A 13,793-nucleotide genomic window follows, 5' to 3' on the forward strand; every position below is an offset into this window, starting at 1 on the left:
ACTTTATAAGAAAGTATATTCAAATAATTAATGTAAATATTTTAAAAATTACAAACATAAAATACATTAAAAAAAAAATGCATTTTATTAGTTTACATCATTTTAAAATTTAAAGCTTATATATCACTTTCTATTGATTCAATTTAAAAAGTTGAATCAATATTGGCCGGTTACTTTATAAAAGTGTGGCACAGTTTTGTGCTTTTACCCATTGCCTCATGCTTATAAAAATTAGGTAGCTGTTATTGATGAGATTCAGATTGTGACTACAGTAACAAGAGATATGCTGGTTGGGAAGATTGTTTCTATTTAACTGAGCGAGTTTGGAGAATCACATGGAAAGTCTAAGACAAAATTTACAGCATCATCATTTGTATCTTGTAAGCACATATATGATCCTAATGAGTGCAGAATATCCAAATATGAAAGAGAGAGAAGAGAGATGGAAGAGAAAGAAAGGAAACTATATGAGCTTGAAACCTTGATTGTCTGAAGATTGCCTAAAGGAATCAGTAAGTATGATGGAAAATTACCTTTGAAATGTTTCTCTTGCAAGAAGATAGGACATTTTACTTCTAGATGCCTAGAGAGAATGGCTAAATGTGACAAGCATGATAAGTTTAAAAAGTATGATAGGAATGATAGATATGAGAAGCATGAGAAGTATGATAAGCCTTACCAGCCTAACCGAAAGTATAGAAATCAGAAGAACTACTATTATGTTGCTGATGAACATGTTACAAATGAAGAATCAAAAGGAGATTAAGTTGTATTTATTACAATTAAGGAAGATGGACCTATACCTATTCATTCCACTAGCTGTACTATTGAGGATAAATCTCTAGTTGCTAAAGCTGAGGAAAGAGATGAATGGGTGATAGATAATGGCTATTCACATCATATAACTGATGATAAATGAAAATTTGTGAGCATGGAAGGGTATGATGGTGGAATAGTGATATTTGGAGATGACAAAGCCTATTTGATCCATGAAAGAGGTTCTATTTCTCTTGATGGTAAGTATAACACTGAAGATGTCTTGTATGTTGAAGGTTTGAAGCATAATATTTTGAGTTTTGGATAAATGGTTTATAAAGGTTATGATCTAGAATAAAATAATGGTAAATGTAAGATCTTAAATGACTCTGGTATAGAGATTGCATCTGGAACTAAGACTGAAGGTAAAATTTTTCATTTGAATGGCAGTGAGAAAAGTTGTTTGATTGTTCATATTGATGAAAGTTGGTTGTGGCATAGGAGAATGTGCCAAGTTAACTTTCATTCAATGATTAAGAACAACTCTACACAAGCTCTTAGAGTTCGGCCTAATATTGTTAAGCCTACTAATCCGGTATGTAAAGAATGTCAGTTGAGTAAGTAAACAAGAATTTCTTTCAAGAGAAAACAATATGAATTTGATGGATTTCTAGATCTTGTGCATATTAACCTCTGTGGACCTAAAAATATTATAAGTGTGTAGGGTGATAGATATTTTATGTTGCTAATTGATGATTATTTCAGGATGATGTGGGTTGTCTTTTTTAAGGAGAAATCAAAAGCAATGGACATATTCAAGATATTTAAAGAAAATGTTGAGATTGTATCTAGATTGAAGGTGAAGTGTCTGAGATATGAAAGAGGTAAATAATTCTATTCTGGTGATCTTAATTCAATCTGTGAGAAGAATGGGATTATAAGACAATTATCTTCTCCTAGAACCCCTCAACAGAATGGTGTTGTTGAAAGGAAGAACATAACTATCTTAGATGTTGCAAGGACTATGTTGATTGAAGTGAATGTTCTAAAGATCTACTAAAGAGAAGTTATTATTACTATTTTTTACACATTCAACAAAGTTCACATCGAAGGTGATACTGGTAAAATCCCTTATGAGCTATGGTTTGGTCATGTTCCTACTATGAGATATTTTAAATTATTTGGTAGCAAATGTTATATCAAGAGAGATAAGGATATAGGGAAGTTTGATGCTATAAGTGATGAAGGAATTTTCTTAGGATATTCAACAAAGAGAAAGCCTACTAGTGATACAATAGAACACTAAGGAAGATAGTGGAGAGTGCAAATGTGAAGGTGGATGAGAACATTGGAAAAGAGATCAGGGCATGCAGATATGATGATGGACAACATGTTGTTCTAGCTCCTATTCAGACTGAAGAACCAAAACAAATTGATCTGGTAGAGACACTTAACCCAGATGTTATTGTTGTTGGTGAAGAGGTGTAGGAATCAAAAAATTATAACAATCAGAAGATTGCAAGATATGTAAGATTAAATAATTCTGAAAATCAGATTATTGGTGATAAAATCAAAGGTATAATGACTAGAAGAAGGTTATATGTTGAAAAATTATGTTTAAATTCTAAAGTTGAACCCAAAGATGTTGTTGAAGCTTGCAAAGATTAAAATTGGATGAGAGCTATAAAAGAAGAATTAGATCAGATTAAAAAGAACAACACATGGGAGCTTGTGCCTAGACCTATGGATAAGAATGTGATTGGTACTAAATGGGTATTTAGGAACAAATTGAATGGATTCGGTGAAGTTATCCGAAACAAAACTATACTAGTTTGCAAAGGATATTCACATTAAGAAGGAATTGATTATGAGGAGACTTTTGCTCCAACTTGGCGAGACTTGAAGCTATTAGGCTATTGCTTGCATATGCTGCTTATAAAGATTTCAAGGTATATCAAATGAATGGAAAATATGCCTTTTTGAATGGTGATCTTCAGGAAGAAGTCTACATTGAGCAACCTGAAGTATTTTCATTATTAGATGATGGAGATATGGTATGTATACTGAAAAAAGCTCTTTATGGATTGAAACAAGCCCCTAGAGCCTGGTATGCTAGATTAGATAAATATTTGTTGAAATTCGGATTTAATAAAGGTGTTGTTGACAGTAATTTATACTTTAAGATTTTGAATGATAACATCTTGATTGTTGAAGTCTTTGTTGATGATATTATCTTTGGAGGAGATGATGACTTGAGCATGAAGTTTTTCGGTAATATGAAAAAAGAATTTGAGATGTCGATGATTGGAGAAATGAATTTTTTCTTAGGTTTGTAGATTTGACAGACTGAAAAAGGTATATTCATAGATCTCATACTAAAAATGTGAAGGAATTGTTGAATAAGTTTGGGTTAGATTACTCCAAACCTATTGGAACTCCTATGGCGACTGGTTGTAAATTGTCTAAGAATGATGAATCTCCTAAAGGTAATCAGAGTTTATACAGATATATGGTTGGTGGACTGCTATATCTTACTCAGACAAATCAAACATTAAGCATGATGCGTGCATGGCTGCTAGATATCAAGATGATCTGAAAGAGAGTCATGTCACTGCTGTGAAGAGGATATTTAGATACATGAAGGGAGTTGTGGATTACAGTTTATGATATCTGAGGAATGATGATTTCATGCTATGTTCTTTTACTAATGTTGATTGGGTTGGTGATGTAGATGACCGGAAGAGAACTACTGGTGGAGCATTATTTTTGGGTAAGAAACTGGTTTCATGGGCTATTAAGAAACAAGATTCATTATCCTTATCTATTTTTGAAGCTAAGTACATTGTTAATGCTAGTAATTGCACTTAGGTAGTTTGGATGAAGCAAATATTAAAAGATATCATAGTAATCTATGATGAGCATACTATTATATGTTGTGATAATTCAAGTACGATTAACATGTGAAAGAATTTGATGCAACATTCAAAGACTAAACATGTGTCAATCAAATATCATTACTTGAGAGAACAATTGAGTGAAGAGAAAGTGAAGCTGGAGTAAGTAACTACAAAGGAACAAATAGATGATATTTTTACTAAGCATTTGCATGCTGAGACATTTGTCTATTTGAGAGACAAGTTAGGGGTATCAACCCCTCCTAATGAGAACTAGATGCATTGAGTTGCATCAATCCAGTGGATCTCAGAGCCTTATCTTTCTATTTGGATTGATGAGATGGTGTTGCTCCTCTGGAGGAGTAGTCTGTGTTTTATGGGAAGAGACTCTTGAGATTCATGCTTTTTGTTTTGACGATCTTTGGTATTGCTGTCAAAGGGGGAGAGAGATCATGTGAAAATTTTATTTATCTCTCTTGATCTTAGGGGGAGTTTGTTGGTGATATCTTGTTTATTTTCATTGATTATTTTTCACATTCATATGTTGCCATCAATGCCAAAGGGGGAGATTATTGGGAGATTGTTGGATATTTTTGCTACTAGGATATGTTATTATCATTGATGTCAACATATTCATGTGATTTTTTCTGTTGATCAAGAAGATTAGGAAGATCTTATGATTCCGATTTGCGGTCTTGGTGCTTTGTAAAGTTCAACATTTCCTCTTGTATATTACCATGTGATCAAATCTTGAGGTGATATTTTGGGATATTGTTTGGGATGGTCTTCTGTATCTTCATTTCAGATGGTTTATGATTTGGTGCTCCACAAGTTATCTTCCTTCGTGATAGTTGTTGATTGGTTGTCTTCTTGAGTTTTCATATATTGATCGATGAAGATTTGATAAGTGGTGTTGGTGTAGCTATTACTGATGATTATAGCATTCTTGTTGGTGTTTCCTAATCGTGTCCTATTTGTTTTGGTGATTCTCATTGATCGTTGTGTGAGCTGTTGGTGGTTTTCACAAACTGGTGATGATTTTCATGTTATGTGGTTTTCTTGATGGTGTACTATGTTGTGGTTGAACTTGGCACAATTTTCGGTGGAGTAGAGCTTTTGGGAATTTGAATTAAAACCGTGTTATGTCATGTAAATCATTATATTGGTCTGGTTGTTGATCTTTGTATCATGTGATGTAATTTTATAATTATGAGTTGAGGGTTTAGCCGACCTTGTTGCTAAGGTTGATGAATTATATATACATGTGTTATTGTCATGTGATTTAGGTATTGAGGTTGTGTATGCATTATCAGAGAGTGGTGTATGTGTGAACAAGTGATTTATCCTTCGGCATTGTGATTGAGAAGAGATTGGTGTTGCAGAGAAGACATTTTTGCTTAACCAAAACTATTACCAAGCATTTGGATATGCTATTATTGCAATTCATTCCTTCCAGATTGTAGTCCAAATCCTGGTGTAAGTCAATGTGACTTCCCTGAGGATTGTAGCCTTCTAGGTCATTGTATTTGAGCAATGAGCTCTACGTAGTGTGCTTGAATGCATGTGCATTTCCCATTGTAATATTTTCACATACTACTATAGAGTATCATCTTACTGTGGGTAGGTTCGCACCATGGTTTTTCCCTTAACTGCATTTTCCACGTCAAAATGTCGGTGTTGTGTGTGATTCTTTCAATTTTCTTATCATTTTTATTGGTGTAGTTTATCAGATTTGAATTTGTGATTAAGTTTGTAGATCCTATAAAAAAATATTCATTCCCCCCTCATCTTAGTTTTTTTCATTCTTGTTGCCAACATTTGGTTCCCTCATTATCCTAGAGTGGAACACTTTGAGTATTTTTGGTCCAAGTGGCTAATTTTGTGTAATAATACTTATTTTGTTTTATCTAACCCTAGATTAAGTTTCTCAATAATCTATCTCATATTTAAGTAGCCTGGATGTATGAGTTGAATGTAGTAGTCATTAATGCAGATTGTATGAATTGATGATAAGTGTATGTGAATGATATGAAAACTAATTTGAGATTGCAGAAGTAGAGAAGTCGAAGCTTCGAAGGTGATATACTAAGTGAGACAGTGTGTTGTCATAGTGCTGATTAATCAGATATATTTAATCCATTTGTTCAAGGGCAATTTCATGATTAGGAGATCCTTCTCATTTTTAGCTCTATTACTTTCTTCATTGTTGATTAAGAATGAGTCTTTTGGAAGGAGATTGTATGTTGCCTTGAAGTAGTGAGACTTGGTTGTGAAAGTCCTTGTATCTTTCCCTAAGGTAGTGTATCTTAGTCTTGGAAGTCTATCAAGTGTTGTTGCTCCTTGGTAGTGAGCATAAAACTTTATAATTATTCATATTCATATTGTGAGCTAGATTCTCACTATGTTTTTTCGTTGTTTATCTTTTCCAATTAAATCTAGTGTTCATGTGTTGATAATTGATGTTCACATGTTGTTACTACTATGTTAGTTGATGTTGTTCATAATTAATTTGTTTAGAAGTTCTAGACTGATTCACCCTCTCTCTCAGTCCTATCATGTGTTCAAGATTTTAACCTAAGGGATTTCCTTTGAATATAATTTAGGTGAGAAGATTGCCACTCATGAATCAAGTAATAAACAATATGATTGTGACATTCATAAAGTGACACCTCATATAGATTGTATTAACAAGAGGTCAAACAAGCTTTACTATCAATCATAGACTAGGTTAATGTCTAGCCTCTCACCAATCCCATAGGTTGCATCATATTCTTTTAGGCATGTAACCCACTTTTCTTTTTTTACTCCCAATTCATTATACATCAAGAGGGATTTTACACCTACGTCAAGTACTATGGCATAGATTTTACTCCTTAAAATTTAATTCTTGAATTTCTTCACTACTCTAACAGTCACATAAACCTACTATTATACATTGAGGTATTTGAGATTTGCATTATTTAATGAGGTTCTCATGAAAGAAATGGATCTCACATCCATGAGTACCTTTTTTTGGGTTAAAATAGTTACACATGTATGTTCAGATGTAAAAGAATAGATTAAAAAGGGGATATTATAGTTTGGGCTTACTCGAATAGGTGGTTTCCAAAATAGGCCTTTTAATTTATATAAAACTTTTCTTTGCCTCTTCAGTCCATTTAATTTTTGCATCTTATTTCAAAATAGAATTGAAAGGTTTGATAATTTCAACAATCCTAGTGATGAATTTTCTCACATACTTTATCTTAGCGAAGTAAGACTGCATCTCTTTCTTACTACCTAGGTGTTGGATCTTTAATATGGCTTCTAACCTATATGGATCAATGGTAATCTATTCTTCTTAAATAATGTGCACAAGAAAATTTGCCTCTATCACTGCAAACATATGCCTCTTCAAATTAAAAGAGATGCCATACTCTCTATAGCTTTAGAATTCCTTTCTTAAATTAGAAATGGGATCTTCCCTTTTCTTGGAAAACACCATCACATAATAAATGTAGATGATGATAAACTTCTTGAATAGGTCCGTGAAGGCCACATCCATGGCTCTTTAAAAAGTATCACCAACATTAATCAACCCAAAAAGTGTTCTTGCATATGCAAAGACCCCCCATTTAGTGGTAAGAATAGTTTTTAGTTTGTTTTATTTTTCCACCATTATCTACCTATATCTAAAAAGGACATTATTTGAGAACCATCAATTATTTCTAGCACCTCATCCAATGAATCCAGAGTGTAGTTTTCCTTTATTAATACTTTATTCAGCTTGTAAAAGTCAATGCGTCATCTAGTTTCTTTATTTTTATTTTAGAATGGGATAAGGTTTCTCACCCATGTTGAGTGCCTTATGGGGACGCTTATTCTCATGACCAATTAATTATTGATCTCTTGGTAGATCAAAGGTTATTTCAAGGCATTCACAAGCATTTGTCTCTATTTGAAGGGCTTCACACCTAGATTGAATGTAATCGTGTGGCTAATAATTGATGTATCATAGGTCTTCATATCCTTATAACTACATAAAATAATGTCTAGATATTCCTTCATACTGACAATTATCTTCTTGTTCTATTTAGGAGTGTAGGATTTGATAATAAAAATATTTTTCTCTTTATAAACTTATCCTTGGTTCAGTTTGTCACATTTTTCCTCTTCAACAACCATGGATCTCCTAGGGTAATGCAAATTATCCCAATCAAAGATTCTCTTTTTCATTCATATTTTAGGGAAATGTATTATTTTTTTAGATTCATGAACCCCTCGAGATCAATTTAAACTTATCCTAAGTCTCCCTAATCTAATATTTGAGATGCTAAAACTTCTATGCTAGTGACGAGATCAATGATATACTTATCATTATTGATAACTTGAAAATGAGTGACATTATTAGTGATGGATGGTATTAAGACTAGCTCTACTACAAAATTCTGCAATTCAGTAGTCAAAGTGGGCTATAGGGAACTAGCAGTTTGAGCTAAGACATTAGCTATCAAATATATGGATTTGGGAATGGTTTAGATATTGAACAAGTCAAATATTTCATTCAGGTTCCACACTTAGTTGTTGTAGCTTCCCAACCTTTTACAATACCAATATAATTGTCTTTTTACTTGGCTCACCACTAGCTCAGAATCACCAAAGGCCATAATTTTCTTATCATTTTTTTCTTATGGAAGTAAGGAGACCCTGTACCAAAGGTTCATATTCCACCATACTATTGGCTCAATAAAGTTAACCTATTTGTTGCAATAAATATTTCATTTTTTTATAATTAACAACTTGAAACTGGCAATAGCTATTTGCTTGGACCTAAAACCATCAAATTTGAGGATCTAAATTCGACTTTAAGCTTCTCCCTACATCTCATAATTTGGAATCTTCTTCTTAGAATTGCATTTTTCACTTACATTGAAAACTCATTCAATAGGCTTTCAATTGTTCTTTAGTTCTTTCATATCCATATGTCCAAAAAACTTAGAAGATTGCAGTTGTTCTCTATAACATAGTGGATTTCCACTTTAAAGAAAAATCAAATGGATTTTGAATGAACACTATTATATACATGCCACTAGGGAGTGAGAAGGAAATCCTCTATGATAACCTCTTTTTCACCATTTAGGTTCTCTGTAATGGATCTCACTAAATGTTCATTAAATATCTTAGAATATTATTCTTTTTTTGAAATGATAGATTAATTTGATCCAATGTAGTGTGATCCATCATCCTCACATTTTTACAACACCTCAACTATTTTTTCTTGTGGGATCAAAATTTCATAGGAGGCCACTTGGTAGTAAGGACCCAAATAAACTTTTGTGAACAAAACTTCATTTTTGTGGCCGTACTCTATAATAGTGTGCTTCATCCTTGGATCCCTTTTTATCCTTATTTTATTTAGGACCCCTTTCTAGGGTAACCACATGCATGATAAATTAGTGGCCATGTACCCATTCAATATTTTAGACCAATCATTACTAAGAAGAATTCCATATCACTCAAGTATATCAATATATTGTGAATGGAAGGGTCAAAAGTTAGTTGCATATGGATATTGTTCAACTCTTCTTTTACTACCACCTCATTTTTGTCAAATTAGATTACTTTCGTAGTGGACTTAGCAAGAGTAAGACATCATAATTTACATATTGCAAGCGGTGTGATATTTCTTAAGGCACTAGAGTTAACTATATAGCTATGTTAGTTTTCACCAAACATTCTTAACATTATAATAAAATGAGCAATTTCGATCTTTCCTAAGTTGGGTATATATCTAGGATAGCTTACCTTTTTCTTTAAACTTTACAAACTTCTATTTAACAACCTCCTCATTAGCAAGCATATTTGTTCCTTTTGACTCTTGACATACTTGAAAGAAAGAATTCCTCATTTGAGGGGATTTCATCAATTCAATTGTATAGAGAAAATTTCATTTTCTTGAAGTCCTGTACAACATATTAGTCAATTATCTCCAATTTAGACTAGCTTGGCTCACCCATGAAATCATGTTATTCATTAGTAGGAGGAGTATAAGCTTTAAGGAGATCAGAGTTGTTACTTGTTGTTGGATCTGAGGGGACTTCGTAATTGTTTGGAGGGATAAGAGAAGCCAAAGGGACTTTTTTCTTATTATTCCTTAAATTATAAGGGGCTCTTCTCTATTGTTGATATGATTTCACTTCATCTACTTTATTTTTAAAAATATTTTCTCCCTTCATGGGAAAAACAAAACTATCCAACATAAAGTGATGTCAAACCCACTATTTGGCTTGAATTCACAAGGGAACTCTTGCACTTTGATATGTTCCAATTCACTTTGGAATATGTTGGCCACTATGTGGAACTCCTTAAAATTTAACTCCAAGTGTTAATTAGTTTCATGTAATTGACACCACCTAGAGATTGATTCTTTTGCAAGGTAAACTCTATGTAGGGGCTCTAGGTCTCTTGAGGCCTTGGCTAGTAATCCTAATCAGGTTCCCAATTCCAGTGTGTGTTTTGTAGATAAATATTTTGATTATAAAAATGAATCACTTCAGTGGAGATTTTTCACATTTGGTCAAAAATATCCCAATTTATTCTTAATTCTCTTAGGATCTTGAGGTTCTGCACTCAACATTTTGTGAAGAGATATGTTTTGGAGACAAGAACTAATAGATAGGCACTCTTAGTTGTGAAAAAATAGCTTGGGAGGAGATTGGAATAAAATTCATCACTAAGATATGATGTAAAAAATATTGATTGATACAATGGATTTGATTAACTATGTCATACATTAAAAAATGGTTAACAAGACCTACTCTAGATTGCCCTAAATCTCTATTAACTTTGATGGCATGTACATAAGCTTATATGAGATTAATTGGGGTGGAAGTGGCTCTTCTGGCTAATATATATGTGAGGTTATCCAAGCATAAATAGTAAATTTGATGGGCAGGATGATCTACTTTAAGGTAGGGATCTTGTAATTAAGTATATGTTGTATGAAATAGATTATTAAATTAGCTAATCAGATCATTATCTTGTGACTTGATTTCAATAAACTCTATATATAGATCTAAGGGATTGATGGGAATCCTAAATATAGATAGGAAAACATCTTTTAATATTTTCCAAGAAGTGATACATCTCGCATGCAAATGAATGAACTAATAAAAGACCTCTTCTCCTAGAGAATAAGGCAAAAGTCTGCATGTTACATCATGATGCTCTATTCTCTATTTATACAATGAACCTTGAAAAATCTTTATGTTCTCTTCAGTTGTTCTATTGTGGTTTTTAATATGAAATTTTGAACAAAAACTATCTGCATTCTTGGACATATTATGATCTACAAATAATTTAGATGGCATGGGATTACTCGTGAACCAGGCCATTCCTTGATTTACACATTGAGTTGGGACTAGTTGAGCTTGAATTAGTTGAGTACTAGGTTACAAAGACTAAGAAAAGGATGGAAGGACCTAGATGATTAAGTATTTCAGTTCTTCTATTTCTCCTTTAAATCCAAGACTTTTGTTTTCAAAATAACTCTTTTTTTTTGTGAAATTTAAACCGTTGCACGCTCAAAGAAATCTCCTCATCCTAGAAAGAAAGTTTACTTTCAATCTTGTCCTGTATAGCCTCCATCTTAATGGAAAATGGACTTTTTCTACTCAAAAATATTACAAAATGAGCACCAATTCCGTCCTTTCACTTTATTTCTAAGTAGTTTCAGTTTTTGAACCACATGGAACATGGGAGTTCATTTTATCTAAACATTCCACCATTGTTCAACCAAAGATCTAAAGTCTGGATAGAGAGTCCACATGATTTAATAGTTAGACGAATAGGGTAATTTCTTAAAACCATCCTCCTAGGAAAGAACAATAGCATTATGATCTAATCTAGTCTTAGGAAGGGATCTAAGGGAAACAGAGTTATAATTTATCTGGTTCTTGAAAACCAAGAATCTGTAAAGTCTAACTTGGATGAGATTTTAGCCCAATCTTCTATTGGACCAGGTGAATTTGGATCCTTATAATTTCATGTTCATAAGACCAGCCATGGAAATGAAGTATGCAAGGTCATTCATACTATCAGAATCATCCTCGGGGCCCCAAAACTTCTCAGATAAATACATGAGAGAGTTAAAATCTTTGTCCAACATCCACAAATCAGCAAAAGAACTAGTAATAATGGACACCAGTGAAAACCAAAGAGAATCTCTAGGAGATCTCATATTAGGAGCATATATATTTATAGGATTCCAGTCAAAGTGAGTCTAGAAGCTCTTCATTTTAATGATAAGATAGTTTTTATTATAGTGAACTAAATTACTAGTAAAAGAGGTTGGATTCCACAAAGTAGTAATGGCCCCTGAAGCTCCTTCAACATCACTAACAAGGAACTCAATAGAGGGCTAAACAGACATAATAATTTTTAGAAACTTCTCTGATCTCATTTTAGTCTCTAGTAGCAAGAGAAAACAATTTTTTTGTTTAAACAACATACACTTCAATATATATTGTTTGACAAGGTGGTTTAGGCCTCTCATATTCCAAGATAAGATATTCATCTAAATACTTACCAATGAACTACTCAACATTAAGTTGTTCAGACGATCCCTACATAGAGGGGAACCACTACTTACTTTTTATTTTTCTTGGATTCCGAGAGACCATCTAAGGTCATTAGTTTCCCATTAGAAATTTTCTTTGCAACATCCCTACTCCTAGTATCTTTCTAAGATGGTCTACCCACTTTACTCTCACCTCCCACATTATCTTTCTTCTTCTTTTTTTTAGTGCCTACTTGAGTCCAATCCAAACCATCTCCATCTTCATCATAGATCTTCCTCGACTTACTTAAAGGAGGGGTAGAAGAGAACCCAAGCATGTGTGAGTTTTCTTTTAAATTAATAAAGACAACTCCCAATTTCTCCTTAGAGATCCTACCCCTATCTTCTAGATTAATGTTCTCCTTATTTGGGCTTAAAGTTCTTGTAATAGTTTCCTTTTATTTTCTCTTGACTTGGATTGACAGGGGGTTTGTTTGTGGTCTAATAGAGTTATGACTCAAATCAATGAGCATATCAACTCCAGTATTTCCTTCTTAATCACCATAATCTATCAATTTTTTCTATGGAAGAATATCCACTATTCACTGAGGCTTCAAACTCGAGATCAAATTCATCTCCATCCAAGAGGAAGAAGTCATTAGGTCATCCATCTTCTTTATATCATCTTTCATAAGTCTATTTTCAATCTCCACCACTATGGGAACAGACTGGGATTTGGAGCCATCCTCCGATTGAGCTATATTATTCTTCATTCCACTATCTAGGTGTAGTGGTTGATAAGGGGAATCAATAGGTTCTTGTTGTTTTCTATGAGACTATTTTTAGCATTCATTACTAAAATATCCAAACTTTTTGCAGAATTGACAAAAGGCTTTGGCATTTTCATATTCTATAGTTTGGACCCAAGAACCAAACCTAGAAGGGAGGGTAACTTGGGTCAGAAAAAATAGTGTTAATAGCCACATTAACACATATCCTAGCAAAGAGGATCCTAGACATGGATTGCATGATCCTATCCACAACAATGAATTTACCTAAGGAATCAACAATCTCCTCAGATACACCCAGATTCCAATACTTGAGGGGAAACATAAGGAGACAAACCCAAGTAGGTGCCACCATCCCGAAATATTTCCAAGGGTCGAGACCCGGTTTCCACTTCCATAGGGATAAGAAAAATTGAAAATTACTCACATAAGTCCATGGGTCTTCTATGAGAATCTTAGCCATATCTTCTTAATTAACAAAACTAAACAGGAAAAGACCATTTGTCATTGCATTAATAGAAACGCTACGTTTTAATTTTTACCTAGCATTAATTAGCCTGTTTTATAACCTAATCTATAGTAGCTCAAAAAGCTAGAAACCTACCCATAATTGCGAAGCTTGGCTCAACACTAGCAGTATTGAGCAGCACATTAGGAAACTCAACTTGTTGGTCTTTCACGATACAGCCCACTGGAGGAGCCGGTTGCTTAGGGCTTTTACCCATTTTAGGGGAACTTTCCCCTAATAGAATCTAGCAGGTTCCTCATCCCCAAAAAAATATTCAAGATGGTACTGGGGCAAGGAAAAATATTGGATAT

Source organism: Cryptomeria japonica, chromosome 3 (assembly GCF_030272615.1).
Source record: "Cryptomeria japonica chromosome 3, Sugi_1.0, whole genome shotgun sequence".
Classification (NCBI taxonomy): domain Eukaryota; kingdom Viridiplantae; phylum Streptophyta; class Pinopsida; order Cupressales; family Cupressaceae; genus Cryptomeria; species Cryptomeria japonica.